The 14406-nt window shown below is 44.7% G+C and overlaps 1 protein-coding gene across 3 annotated transcripts in view; it reads left to right on the forward strand.

Annotated features, from left to right (window-relative positions):
* Positions 1-14406, forward strand: part of SCD5 (stearoyl-CoA desaturase 5) — a 169488-nt gene that overhangs the window by 78473 nt on the left and 76609 nt on the right. The window lies entirely within an intron of this gene.

The raw sequence follows: 14406 nt of genomic DNA on the forward strand, positions 1-14406 counted from the left end.
CACTTCCCCCAAATTGATTAGTTTGGGTCATGATTTTAATCTTAGTCTTCCTTCAGAAGGACCAACGTTTTTGACATTGTCCTTGCTCATTTATGGTCAGAGACATTAATGAGCATGTACATAGCTATAGCAAAATGTATGTATGCACACCTCCCCCCACCCATAAACACACCTACTGCCCAAGAGAAAATCACAACCAAATAATTAATGGAAAAGGAAATTCAGTGTATCCATAGTGCAGTAAATTATTCTCTTTGTGCGCAATTATCTGTAATTCTAATTTCAGTAATTGTGTTTGATTTTAATTGTTTGAGAGAAAGAGAGATGGATGATGGGAGTTATCCTGAATCATAAACCCCGAATGAGTTTGCTCTTCTAAATTCACCTCAGAGAACCTGGGAGGGCTGAGGATCAGGGTAGGAAAAAGAGTCTCTGCTGGGACCTGAGGCATTCTTTCCCCTGAAGTCCCTGCTTCCTGGTCACCCAGCCTCAGCCTTGCAAGGGTAGCCTAGTGATCAGAATAATGGTGTTTGGGGGAGCTTGGGTGGCTCAGGTGGTTAAGATCCAACTCTTGATTTCAGCTCAGGTCATGATCTCATGGCTTATGGTTCCAGCCCCATGTTGGGGTCTGTACTGACAGCACGGAACCTGCTTTGGATTCTCTCTCTCCCTCTCTCTCTGCTCTCCCCTGCTTGTGCTCTCTCTCTCTCTCTCTCTCAACATAAATAAATAAACTAAAAAAAAAGAATAATGGTGTTTTCAGTAATGGTTATTGAGATATTACTGTTTACTAAATGCTTTATATACATTTTCATTTGTCTTAAACCGTTTGAGATAGTCTTTTATTTTGTTGGTTTGTTTGCTTCACAGATAAGAGAGCTGAGACAAAGAAAGTGTAAGATAACATCCTGCCCCATCCCCCCCGCCCCCCCAGCTAGGAAATGGCAGGTGGGCAATTCAGTTACCTGTGCGTCTCTTCACTTCGTGAAAGGAGCCTGTACCTCCTCCATGAGTTGTTCCAGTGAGCTCTGAGTCTCACGCCTAATAAATGATTCCCACCCACCCCCACACCCAAAAAAGCTTTGCATCAGTTGAGGGAGAGGAAGAGCTTTGAGGAAGAGAGCAAGAGGACATAAAGGAAGCAGGAAGCCACTTGGAAGGGTAGAGAGATCCAAGTCTAAATTACTTTGTGTTCTTGAACAGCTGTCTCTCAAGGATTTGCTTTGGTGTCATACTGAATACTTATAGATAATAAAATAATAAAATAACTTCGATTTTTGCTTGTTTTGTGGGGTTTTTTTTTTGCATTTTTACTAAAATATTAAGCAATTGACCACTCCAGATAAAGCTCCTCTAACACTTGTGTGGCCACTCCTACTAGACGCCAGACATTTTCAAAAGTGGACTGGAAGCAGAACGGTATAAGTCTGACATTTTCTCTCTTTTAAAAAAAAATTTTTTAATATTTATTTTTTGAGAGGGAGAGACAGAGTGCAAGCAGGGGAGGGGCAGAGAGAGAGGGAGACACAGAATCTGAAGCAGGCTCCAGGCTCTGAGCTGTCAGCACAGAGCCTGATGCGGGGCTCAAACTCAGGAACCGTGAGATCATGACCTGAGCCAAAGTCAGAAGCTCAACCGACTCAGCCACCCAGGCACCCCATAGTCTGACTTTTTTTTAAGAATAGAGGAAAATAACTCATCCCCTCCTTTTCCCCAATCTTTCGGTTTGGTCAACTTGTTTTATAGACTTCTCTTCAGGAAGAAGGCTGTCAGCACCATTCTATGATGATTAAGAGCCATTAACATTCTGTTTAACAAATGCTTACTCCTATCAAGGGATATTTTTGCTTTAATGAGACCTCTTCCCACACTGAGGTGTGAAGGTAGGGCCCAAAGGCACAAATGATCTTCAGTCTTGGTTCTTTTTTTTTTTTTTTTTTTTTAAGTTTTATTTATTTATTTATTTATTTTGAGAGAGAGAGAGAGAGAGAGAGAGAGAAAGAGAAAGCATGAGCAGGGGAGGAGCAGAGAGAGAGGGAGAGAGAGAATCCCAAGCAGGCTCTGCACTATTAGCACAGAGCCTAATGTGGGGCTTGAACTCACAAACTGTGAGGTCATGACCTAAGCAGAAATCAAGGGTCAGACACTTAACCGACTGAGCCACCCAGGCACCCCTTCAGTCTTGGTTCTTTAGCAGCTCAGTTCTTGTGTTTTTATATTATAGAACTGTTTTTGTGATGCTTTAAAAGCAATCCTTGTCTCATCCTTTAGTACACTTAAGTACACTTTTCTCTACTCCGTACCTGAAAAAGACAGAAAGCAGGAAAAGAAGGAAGGAAGGGAGGAAGAACATGTGTAGGGCATGCTTCCATCTGGGCTCTGTCACTAGAAAACCTTTTGCCCACATCACTAAACCAAGAGAGAAGCTAGGTTTCCTTGGTTGTAAATGAGTCTCCGCAGGGATCCCCCCTGCCTTGCAACTCAAAGTGTGGTCCTCCGGGCAGCAGCAGTGGTGTCACCTGGGAGCTGGTTGCATGTGCGGAATCTCTGGCCCCACCCAGACCTACTAGAGTTGTATCTGCAGTTTAACAAGATCCGCAAGTGATTTGTGGGCACATTGATTTGAGAGGCGCTGTCCTTGTCCATCGCCCCCATAGCAGGCTATGTAACAGGATCACCCAGGGGGAGCCCCCCCCCCCCAGTTGCCTTGTCAGTGTGAGGCCCTAGGATACATGTATAGAGTTTAGAGCTCTTCAGGTAATCTGAGGCAGCTAGCCCAGCCCAGAAGCCCACCGTGCCTCATATAGAGGCTAGCCCCCCAGGGCACAGGGCAGTGTGAGAGGGGAGGGTATGTCTGCCTTGGCACATGGAGGGAATCCTGCACATTTTCTCTACTCTCACCCACTAGACCATCTTCCACGATGATTTCTTGTCTGTCTTTCTAAATCTGATCACATGAAATCCTTTCTGGGAACCCTACTGTTCTTGTGATCAGATATATTCTATGTCTCAGCATCATACATAAGTCCCTTTCTGGTCGGGCCCCTGTCTGATTTTCTTTTCTTTTCTTTTTGTTTCATTTCTTTTCTTTTCTTTTTTTAAAATTTTTAAATGTTTATTCGTTTTTGAAAGACAGAGAGAGACAGAGCACAAGCAGGAGTGGGGCAGAGAGGGAGACAGAATCTGAAGCAGGCTCAGGTGGGGCTCTAACTCACGAACAGTGAGATCATGACCTGAGCCAAAGTCAGACGCTCAACTGACTGAGCCACCCAGGGGCTCCTTTTCTCTTCTCTTCTCTTCTCTTCTCTTCTCTTCTCTTCTCTTCTCTTCTCTTCTCTTCTCTCTCCTCTCTCCTCTCTCCTCTCTCCTCTCTCCTCTCTCCTCTCTCCTCTCTCCTCTCTCCTCTCTCCTCTCTCCTCTCTCCCCTCTCCCCTCTCCCCTCTCCCCTCTCCCCTCTCCCCTCCCCTCTCCCCTCCCCTCCCCTCCCCTCTCCTCTCCTCTCCTCTCCTCTTCTGTTTTCCTCTTCTCTTCTCTTCTCTTCTCTTCTCTTCTCTTCTTTTCCTTTTCAGAGAGAGAGCACGAGTGCGAGCTGGAAGGGGCAGAGGGGATGGAGGATTGGAGGCAGGCTCTGTGCTGTCAGAGAGAGAGGTCTGACCTGAGCCCAAGTCTGATGCTCTACTGACTGAGCCACCCAGGTGCCCCCCTGTCTGATTTTCTTATTTCATTGTACTCCCCCAACTCTCCTTCCCACCAGGAGCCAAACCAAATCCCTCTGCTTGAATACACTGAGCCTTCACACCTCCAGCCTTTCCTGGTGCCATTCCTCCTACCCTCAGGAGCTGCCATGGTACCGGGTGCCTCTCCTTCATTGTTCCCCTCACCCCGTGATGGTGTGTTTAGTACCCATCTAGAAACTGCCCACAAGTGAAGAGACCAATTCTGTCTTGTCTGGACCTGGGTAAGAACAGTTTTGGCTGGGGGTGGGGATGGGGAAGAAGGACAAAAACTTAGTGGGCGTAAGAGAGAATGGGCAGTGAAGAACTATAATCTCCTATAAAGAGACCAATCTACCCAGTAAGCTTTTCTGGGAAGGGAGCAGGGAAATGGAAAGGATCTAGGTGGGGAATTGGAGTCAAGAGAAGTGTTTTGGTGTTTTGTACATGAGAGAAATAGCAGTGTGGATGTAGGCTGGTGGGAATGATGTCGAGGGAGGGTATTTCTTGATGACACAGAGAGGAGAGGAGAGTTGCAGAGCAACAGAGTAGGATGGAGTGGATAAGATGCACAAGGAAGGCCAACCAGCCTTAAAGGGAGTGTGGATTGGCCTCTGTAGTAATAGAGAAATCTGGGGGTCACAGGCTGAGATGCTGGAGGGTGGACTGAAGAGATTTTGGTATTTTCAATGAAATCAGAAGCAAAGCTATCAGATCAGGGGCTGGAGGGAAGGAATGTGTTGGGGATGAGGGGATTGGAGCAGGTATGAAACTGATGTCCAGGCAAGAGAGAGCACATATGGACCAGGGAGATGTAATGATCGCTGAGTAATATTACATCCAAGTGAAGCTAGTGGTCATGAGTTTTAAAGTGAGACCAATCAGCATGGTTGTGTATCTTTCTCTGGCTAAGTTAGTTGCACAGGCACAAGAACACATGTTCCCTGCCCTCCCGGAGATTATGTTTTAGAAGGGAAGATGGCATTAGATCAATAATTCCTTGTTTATTACAATGTGATGGCTGCTGTATTGAAAAACGCAGAAGGCAAGAGAGCATCCAACACGGATACCTGGCCTGGCCTGAGTGCCTGAAGTGAGTCCTGTATGTTTGGAATGAGGTACTAGAAAAGACTTAAATTCTTGCCTTTTTTTTTTTTTTTTTTTTTTTTTTTTTTTTTTTGAGAGAGAGAGCGAGCGATCAGGGGAGGAGCAGAGAGAGAGAGAGAGAGAGACATAGAGAATCCCAAGCAGGCTCCGAGCTGTCAGCACGGAACCCAATGCAGGGCTTGAACTCACGAACCGTGAGATCATGACCTGAGACAAAACCAAGGGTCTGACGCTTAACCGATTGAGCCACGCAGGTGCCCTGTTTTTGTTTTTGTTTTAAATTACAAATAGTGTGGTACAGTAGCAGAGTCATAATGAGTTACCCAACAATTTTGTATTTCTTAGTGATCTGCTATGACTGTCATTCTGTCATATAAGCCATAAACCAATGAGGAAAAGTAACATTTACTCAGAACTTTAGAGCATGTTAAGTGGGCCTAATTGAAGGCAGGAAGGATACTTGAGGAAAATAGGCAGTACGTGTAAGATGCATGAAATATATCTTCTCTCTCTTGTTCCATTCGCTTTCTGTTAAATCTTCCTAGAAGATGCCGGCAGTTGCTTAAACATTCATGCCATGGGAGGAGAGAACATATCTTCTTGTGGTCCATGTGGAGCACAAGAAAAGGAGGTTTAGTGGAGGGAGATGGGAATTGCAAAGAGGGGCTGGTGGATATTGTAAATCTAACAGAAGTAGAAGGTTTTAACAGTAAACGGAAACCTTTTGCTTTTCAGCCTGTAAGACCCTGTGAAAATGTTCTGCTTTCGAGAGAGCTGTTGAAATAGCACCTAGGAGAAATTTGCCTCAGGATCTTGAAACCTATAAACCCAAACCTTTAAGGGAAGATGTCGGGTCTAGTTGAAATTCTTTGTTAATACCATTTGGTGAGATGAGTGGCCATGGAGGGCCCTGGCAGCCCCATATCAGGACCTCTCTCTCAGGGCTTGGCCAGTCAGCAAAACACGCTGGGACCCTAGACCAGTAGCATCAACACCGCCCATGAACCCTTCACAGACCCACTGAATCAGAATCTCTGGGACGGGGCCCAGCATCTGCATGTAAACATGATCGCCTGGTGATATGTGTAGCACATTAAAGTTGGAGAAGCAGTGACCTAAAATACTATCGATCTTTCATCCCAGTCCTTTGTTGTCAGCCTATTTGTTAAATAATTTCAGAGATAAATTACTCCCACAGCTCCCAATGAAACCAAAGAGGTGTAAAGAAGCAAGGGCAGGTGCAGTCACACCGGGAGAATGAACAAGAAGTCTTCCAAGAACTCTGCTAAGAGTAGAGCAGGATTCTCTACCTTCGCACTGCTGGCATTTTGGTAATGATAATTCTTTGTTGGAGGGAGAGTCTGGGCACTTAGGCAGCATCCCTGGCCTCTACGCACTGGATGCCAGGAGCGCCTTTCAAGTTTGGGTTTGTGACCACTAATAATGCCTAAAGACTTTGCTCAATGTCCCTTGGGGGCAAGGAGACAAAATCACCCACCCCCTTGAGAAAGCACGGGCTTAGAGTGATAAGGAGTGTAGGTGTCTTCGGAGGGGGTTATCAGGAAAGGGAATATTTTACAGAGGCAGTGGAGTGGCGTTCCTAAGAGGGGCAATAATATGTGCCAGTGCTCACTGCTCACCAGGCATGGCGTGCATTTTGCATGCTCACCTCTTTTCATCTTTATAACACGTTTGTTGTGAAGCAGGTACTATTGTACCCACTTTATGGATGGAGGAACCAAGGTTTAGAGATTGTCACACTGATAAGTGATATACAAGGGATTCAGTCCCAGGTTCATTTCATTATTTTTTTAAATGTTTATTTATTGAGGGGGGGGAGGTTCAGAGAGATGGGGGACAGAGGATCTGAAGCGAGCTCTGTATGGACAGCAGAGAGCCTGATGTGGGGCTCGAACATCTGAACCATGAGATGATGACCTGAGCTGAAGTTGGACGCTTAACTGACTGAGCCACCCAGGCCCCCTCCCAGGTTCATTTTAACCATAATGCTACCATAATTGCCAATCGTATACATGTATGTGTACATATATGTATATGTATCTTTTATATGTATTCCTTATCTGTGTCTCTGCATCTATGGGTCTGCTGGCCTCTTAACTATCTTCTGAATCTAGGAAGGACTGGAGAGGAGAAACAGCCATTTACTGGCCAGAGCCCCAAACTGACTTTCAAAGCACTTGAGCAGGCTGGCAAGGCAGGTATCCAAGCACAGTATCTTCTCCCTGGCAGCTTCCGCCCCTCCCCCAGGAGCCTTCACCCTGCTTGTTTGCTCTGATTGCAACCTCTCCCCTCCCCTTGGTGGAAGACAATTCGTTGGTGCTAATCACATCTTCCTGCAGCTTTCTGCAGCAGGAGCCCTGCTGCACACCCCACCCCCTAGCCGGGTGCCTAGATATCAGAGTCCCCACTGTCTGGAGCCTGGTGGGGACAGCTCACACCATCAAAGGGAGCCACTGGGAGGGGAATGCTGACAAGACCAGAGTTCACATGAAAGGGCAGCCTGGGCTTGCCTACCCTGAGAGTCACTTAGAATTTATGGGGCCCCGAGGCCCCTCTGGAGCCCCTGGCTCTGCATAGGGTCAGCGTCGGGGTGGGTTAGAGAGAGCACCTAGCCCTCACTGGATCTCAGCTGCTCCATTTGTAAATTGAGGGGATGGGACCAGATGGTCTTCTAGGGTGTACCTTATAGGGCAGTGGTTTCTCCGCTCTGGTTGTGCATCAGAATCACCTCTGGAGAGAGATGCTGGCTCTCCTGGCCTTCGTCTCGAATTCACTCTGCTCTGTGGACTGCAGCATGTAAAAGCCCAAGACACTGCAATGCACAGCCAGGGCTGAGAACCACTGCATCAAGGGCTTGGGGCTGGACTGATATAGTGTTGGGGCCCTAGCTCTGTCCTGAGATCCCTAGGCATTTACTTAACGCTCCGGGCCTCAGTTTTGCAGCTCTGTAAAATGGGGGTTATGATGTCTACCTCATAGAAGTAAAGCAATAAACTTAGGTATATTGGCAAAGTGATGGTCCATGGCAGGCATTCAGTGTGAGCAGGCTCCCTTCTCCAGCCTCCTTCTGACACTCTGTTAGACAGTGCTATGCATTTGTTTTTAAAATTTTTTAATGTTTATTTATTTTTGAGACAGAGACAGAGCGTGAACAGGGGAGGGGCGGAGAGAGAGAGGGAGACACAGAATCCGAAGCAGGCTCTAGGCTCTGAGCTTTCAGCACGGAGCCCGATGCGGGGCTTGAACTCACGAACCATAAGATCATGACCTGAGCTGAAGTCAGACCTTAACCGACTGAGCCACCCAGGCGCCCCTGTGCATTTGTTTTTAAAGAGGAATTTTTATTTTTATTATTTTTATTTTTAAAAAATGTTTATTTTTGAGAGAGACAGAGAGAGAGAACATGTGTGAGCAGGGAGGGGCAGAGAGAGAGGGAGACAGAGGATCTGAAGTGGGTTCCTCACTGACAGCAGCGAGCAGGATGAACTCACGAACTGTGAGATCATGACCTGAGCCAAAGCCAAATGCTTAACTGACTGAGCCACCCAGGTGCCCCTAAAGAGGAATTTTTATATCGTGTGTTGGTTTAGGAAATTAAGGGAACCAAACTTCCTTCTGCACTCTGTTCCCAAATATTGATCTTTTCATTCGATCACTGCTGTAATAGGAGTTGTAATGATCTTATGTATGCAGAGTATTTGAAAGTGAACAAAGGAAGATTGTTTTAAAGGACACCTGGGTAGCTCAGTCAGTTGAGTGTCTGACTTCAGCTCAGCTCAGGTCATGGTCTTGCTGTTCTTGAGTTCGAGCCCCGTGTTGGGTGCTGTGCTGACAGCCCAGAGCCTGGACCCTGCTTCGGATTCTGTGTCTCCCTCTCTCTCTGCCCTTCCTCCACTCAGTCTTTCAAAAATAAATAAACATTAAAAAAAAACCGAGAAGATTGTTTTAAGAAGTATTAGAGGGACTGATCTGGTGTGGTGACTGGTTTACCCTCCTCTACTCTCCATGCATTTTCTAAGTAGTTCATGCTGAACACCCTTTAATAGCTTCCCTTGGCCTGAGCCCAGCGTCCAGTCACCTCAGTGCAGCAAATAAGACCTACTTGGCCCTACATTTAAATTTCTTTAACCTTTTTTGACCTCCCCTTCCCCTCTCACCCTGGACTTCAAACACATGCTTTTAAAAATTGTGGTAAAATATACATAACAAAATTTATTATTTTAACCATTTTAAGCGTGCAATTAACTGCATTCGCAATGTCGTGCAAACACCACCACTATCCATCTCCAGAACTTTTTCATCATCCCAAACTGAAACTCTGTACCCATTGAACAACTCCTCATTCCCCCCCACCCCACCCCCCACCCCCGCTTCCTCCATCCCCTGGTAACTTTTATTCTACTTTCTGTCTTCATGAATTTGCCTCTTCTAGGTACCTCATGTAAGTGGCTTTATAAATTTCTTTTTGTGTCTAGTTGATTTCACTTAGCATAATGTTTTCAAAGTTCATCCATGTTCTGTGGCATGGGTCAGAATTCCATTCCACTTGACGGTCAAATAACATTCCATTGTGTATACGTCACATTTTGTTTATCCATTCATGTGTTCATGGACTTTCGTGGTTGTTCTCACCCTTTGGTGAAAAAGTACCTGTTTTTAACTCTTTGGGGATATATACCCAGAAGTGGAATTGCTAGACCACTTGGTAACTTTATGTTTAACTTTTTGAGGAACCACCAAACTTTTCCCTGGTGGCTGAATCATTTTTCATTCCCACCAGCAATTCATAAGGGTTCCAATTTCTCTACATTCTCGTCAACACTTGTTATTTTCTGTTTTTGTTTGGTTCTAGTAGCCATCTGAGCGGGTGTGAGGTGGTCAGATACAGGCTTCTTGTCAGATCCCCTTCCCCAGCCCAGGTCTGTGCATTTGTGGGTCCCTCTGCCTGAATCTTGCCTTCTCCTCATCCTTCAGGGGTTAACTTAATTTTTGCTTCCACTGCGAAGTCCTCTCTGATCCCCCAAACTAAATTCTCTCCTATTTATTTATTTATTTATTTATTTATTTATAATCTCTACACCCAATGTGGGGCTTGAACTCATGACCCTGAGATCAAGAGTTACATGTTCTTCCAACTGAACCAGCCAGACACCCCTGAATTATCCGTCTTTTAATCTCTTTTTACATTATGCTGTTTGTGTCCTCTGCAGCACTTGCCATAATTTATAATTATACAGTAAGTAATTTACTTTTCAAACTCCTATTGACTCCAGGAGGCAAAAGCTCGTGTTTGTGGTCACCTTGTAGACCCAGTTCTAAGCTCGGTGCATGGTCTATAATAGGAGCTCAATAAACTGTCTCATGAAGTCTTGAGTTGCCTGGGGTTGCCAAGGCAAGCTGAGGCTGAACTGGATGCAGAATTATGGTGAGGGTGATTTTAGAAGTGAACTTGCCAGTTGGTAAAGGCAAAACACAAAGCAAGGGTCTTGACTTTATTTATTTATTTATTTTGAGAGAGAGAGCATGGGAGTGGAGAGGGGCAGAGAGAGAGAGAAGGAGAGATAGTGAATCCCAAGCAGGCTCCACACTGCCAGTGCAGAGCCTGATGCAGGGCTCAAACTCAAAAACCATGAAATCCTGACCTTAGCTGAAATCAAGAATCGGGCACTTAACCTACTGAGCCACAGACACCCCAACAGCAAACTGTTCTTAAACCAGGATTTAAAGTATACCTTCCTTCCCTTGAGATAAGGTTTCTACTTAAGTCTTGCATTACTATTGCCACAGAACAAATCACCCCAAAATTTATCAACCTAAAGCAACATACATTTATTTTCTCACAGTTTTTGTGAAGCAGGAATCCAGGTACCACTGGTGCTGGGCCCTCTGCTCCAGGATCTCTCACAAGGCAGCAGTGTGTTGACCCAGGCTGCTGTCTTATCTGAAGGCTTGACTGGGGAAGGATCTGCTTCCAAGTTCACTAACACTGTTGTTGAGAGGACTCAGTTCCTTGAGGATTATTGGACTAAAGTCTCATTTCCTCACTAGCTGTTGGCTGGAGGCCACCCTCACTTCCTTGCCACATGGGTCATCCCAATGTGGTGACTTACTCTATCAAAGCCAACATAAGAGAGAATCTGCTAACAAAACAGAAGTCACAATCTTTTGTGACCTCATCATAGAACTGATGTTCCCTCAATGTTTCTACATTCTATTGGTTAGGAGCAAGTTACTAAAGGGAAGAAATTACTCAAGGCATGAATATCAGGAGGCAGGGAGCATTGGGGCCATTTTGGAGGCTCTGTACCAAAACTGTCCTGCAAATGTCCTGCAACCCACCCCCCCAAGTATGAGATCTGTAGGTTATTTAATATATTTTTAATACATTTTTAAATTATTTTTAATGTTTATTTTTTGAGAGAAAAAGAGACACAGGGTGCTAATGGGGGAGGGTCAGAGAGATAGGAAGACACAGAATCTGAGGTGAGCTCCAGGCTCTGAGCTGTCAGCACAGAGCCTGACACAGGGCTCAAACTCACGAAAGGTGAGATCACACCTGAGCTAAAGTGGGATGCTTAATGGACTGAGCCACCCAGGCATCTCTACATTCTTTTTTTACTTGAGATAGCCTGAATTGGTGACTCTTCTTTGCAACCAGACCAATATGGGTGTTTGCTACTTACTATTCTGTAATATTGTGATTCTGAATTCTGTTGATCTAGTTCCTTTCTCTGTGAGGTGTGAGCTACTTGATAAAATTATTGACCCTGCTTGTTACTCCTTTTCCCCCCAAAGTTATAATTCTGTTTCTGAGTAGTTGACTCTCTCAGAGCCAACTAGGCAGCATCCATCTGAAAACTAGTTTGGATATCAATCTCCACAAAGATCATAGAAAAGAGGTTAAAAACCTCTTAAATTAGCCCTATCAAAATAGGAAAACTGAGCCCTGTCGATATAACAGTCTCATATTCAGGTAAGGGTTTTTGTAGTTTGTCCTCATTTGGGCTATGGCCAGAGGTTGCTTTCTTCCCCAGAGGTTCTGCAGAATTTTAGTATCAGAAATCCAGGGACACTTGGGTGGCTCAGTCAGTTACGCGTCTGACTTCTGCTCAGGTCATGATCTTGGGGTCCATGGGTTCGAGCCCTGTGTCAGACTCTGTGGTGACAGATCGGAGCCTGGAGCCTGCTTCAGATTCTGTGTCTCCCTCTCTCTCTGCCCCTCCCCTGCTCATGCTCTGTCTGTCTGTCTGTCTGTCTCTCTCTCTCTCTCTCAAAATAATAAATAAACATTAAAAAAAAAAAAAGAAATCCAGAGCAAACTAGCAACAAGAAAAGGGAATTTGTCGCCTCACAAAACTAGGAGAAATACCAGGGAGGCTCACAGCATCAAAAGAACTGTAGAGCTCTGGGGGCTGCAACCAGTGGCCTGGGGCAGGCAGCTCTCCTCTCAGCTCTTATTGGCATCTCCATCATCTTCATGTCTCACTTACTTGGCCTCATTCTCTACTATTGTAATCATGCCTGGATATGTGACCTTTAGTCTTTGAGCCAGAAGAGAGAGAAAGTTTGGGTCAGCTGTTTATTCCAGGGCCAGGAAGATGGAGTCATATGCTAGGCCAGGCCTGGGTTACATGGCCACATTCTTGTTGCCAGAAGAAGGACCATGAAAAACCAATAGCCACTACTGCCCAGCTCAGATCAACCATGTAAGTGATCCCTGAAATAGTGGAGATCCCATACTGGGAAGCATTGTCTGTGATAAGGCCCTGTCTGGGAACCATGCGTTGAATGGATTCTTTTTTTGGCCCTTGTTTTTCATTGTCCAGTGTCTTAGTCCACTGGCAAAATAGAGTCACATTAAATTTTTCTGTTATAGATTTCTTATTCCCTAACTACTTGACAGTTGGGAAAAAATTATTGGTAGAGACATGAAGGCCAGGGATGACATGGAAAATAGCTGTCCGTTTCATAGACTCATGACCAAGATTAAATTATAATAACAAAAGAGGCCACAACTTTTTATATACTGTTATTTTTTGTGATTTATGGGCAGATTGTCATTTTTTGTTTTTAACCTTTCAAGTAAGGAATGATTTGTCAAGTTTATGAAAAGCACATGCATTCAGAGACTCATTAATCTTAGTGCCAAGGGTAAGTCTTGTTTTTAGACCCATATAAATATGGATTGAGGTCAAGATCAGACTTGACCTTTGGGAGATGTAATATGGTTCTACTTTTGAACATGTATATTGACACTGAAGTTACCCTAGTAATTCTTCTAGACAAGTGCTATAATAGTCTCCCTAAAAACTCGTCTTGTCCTGGTACCATTCACAGTTGATCAGGGATGTTCTGACAGCCAATCACTTGTTCTTTGCCAGATCTTTATGGAGGGCCTTGTATGTGCTAAGTGCTAGAAGCAATTGTGTGGGATAATATGCCTGATCCTACCTACTTATAGCTAGGTTTAGAGTTCTCCCCTCAAGTAAGGAAGAAGCTCACTTTTAAATTTAGACTGGAATCCAGTATTAAGGATGGTAGTGGGGTGTAAAGAAGTAAAGATAAAACTTACTTGATGTCTCCCAGAGAGATAGGGGAGTGTGGGGTCAGGAACTTGGTTCTTGGTTCAGACAGACTAGAAATTGACTCTTAGCAAAGACACCTCCTAGCTTTGTGACACTGGGAAATTAGTTAACTTCTTTAAGCCTTGGTTTTCTCATCTGTAAAATGGGATTAATAATAATATAAACCCTATAGGATTGTTTGATGTGTTTTTAATAAGATAATCCAAGTAAGACATTTAGCATTGTGTGGGCATATTGCTTTAAAAGTACTAAAGTAGTTGTAATAATCTCAGGAATAATAATTTATTGGAGGGTCCCTGTGTCCCCTTTATACCACACTTTTTTTAACAGTTTTTTTTTAAGTGTATTTATTTTGAGAGAGAGAGAGAGGGAGGGAGGGAGGGACGGGCAGAGAGAGAGAGAATCTCAAGCAGGCTCTGCACTGTCAGCACAGAGCCCGAAGCAGGGCTTGATCTCACAAACCATGAGATCATGACCCGAGCAGAGATCAAGAGTTGGTCGCGTGACTAAGCCACCCAGACACCCCTACACAGGCTTTTATAAACTCTCCCAGGTCTTGGTATAAAAAGTAATCCATCCCCACCACTGGTCAGGCAGCATGGGGTCTCTTAGCAGAGGCTTTGGAACAAGGCTGACTTGGGTATATAGGCAGGATTTAACTCTCAGAGATCCGGTTCCTCAACTGTAAAATGAGACACTACAACATGTCATGAGGATTAAAGATAATATATTTAAGTGTGTGGCAGATAATAAGCTCCACTGTAGGCTGGCTTTAAAAAAATTCCCCACCTGGCCATCTTTGCCATCCCGGGTCATAGGGATGGTGTAAGTGGGGATCTCTAGAAGGCAAATCTCAGTTGTCCCTATTGTCATTTTTATTCTCATTCTCACTGGTCCTGAGCCAGACTTCACTGCTTTTAGATCTGGCCTGATTTCTTTCAAACAAAGGCCTATGAAGCCATGATAATGGCACTGCCATT

The sequence above is a fragment of the Leopardus geoffroyi genome, chromosome B1 (genome assembly GCF_018350155.1).
Source record: "Leopardus geoffroyi isolate Oge1 chromosome B1, O.geoffroyi_Oge1_pat1.0, whole genome shotgun sequence".
Classification (NCBI taxonomy): Eukaryota; Metazoa; Chordata; class Mammalia; order Carnivora; family Felidae; genus Leopardus; species Leopardus geoffroyi.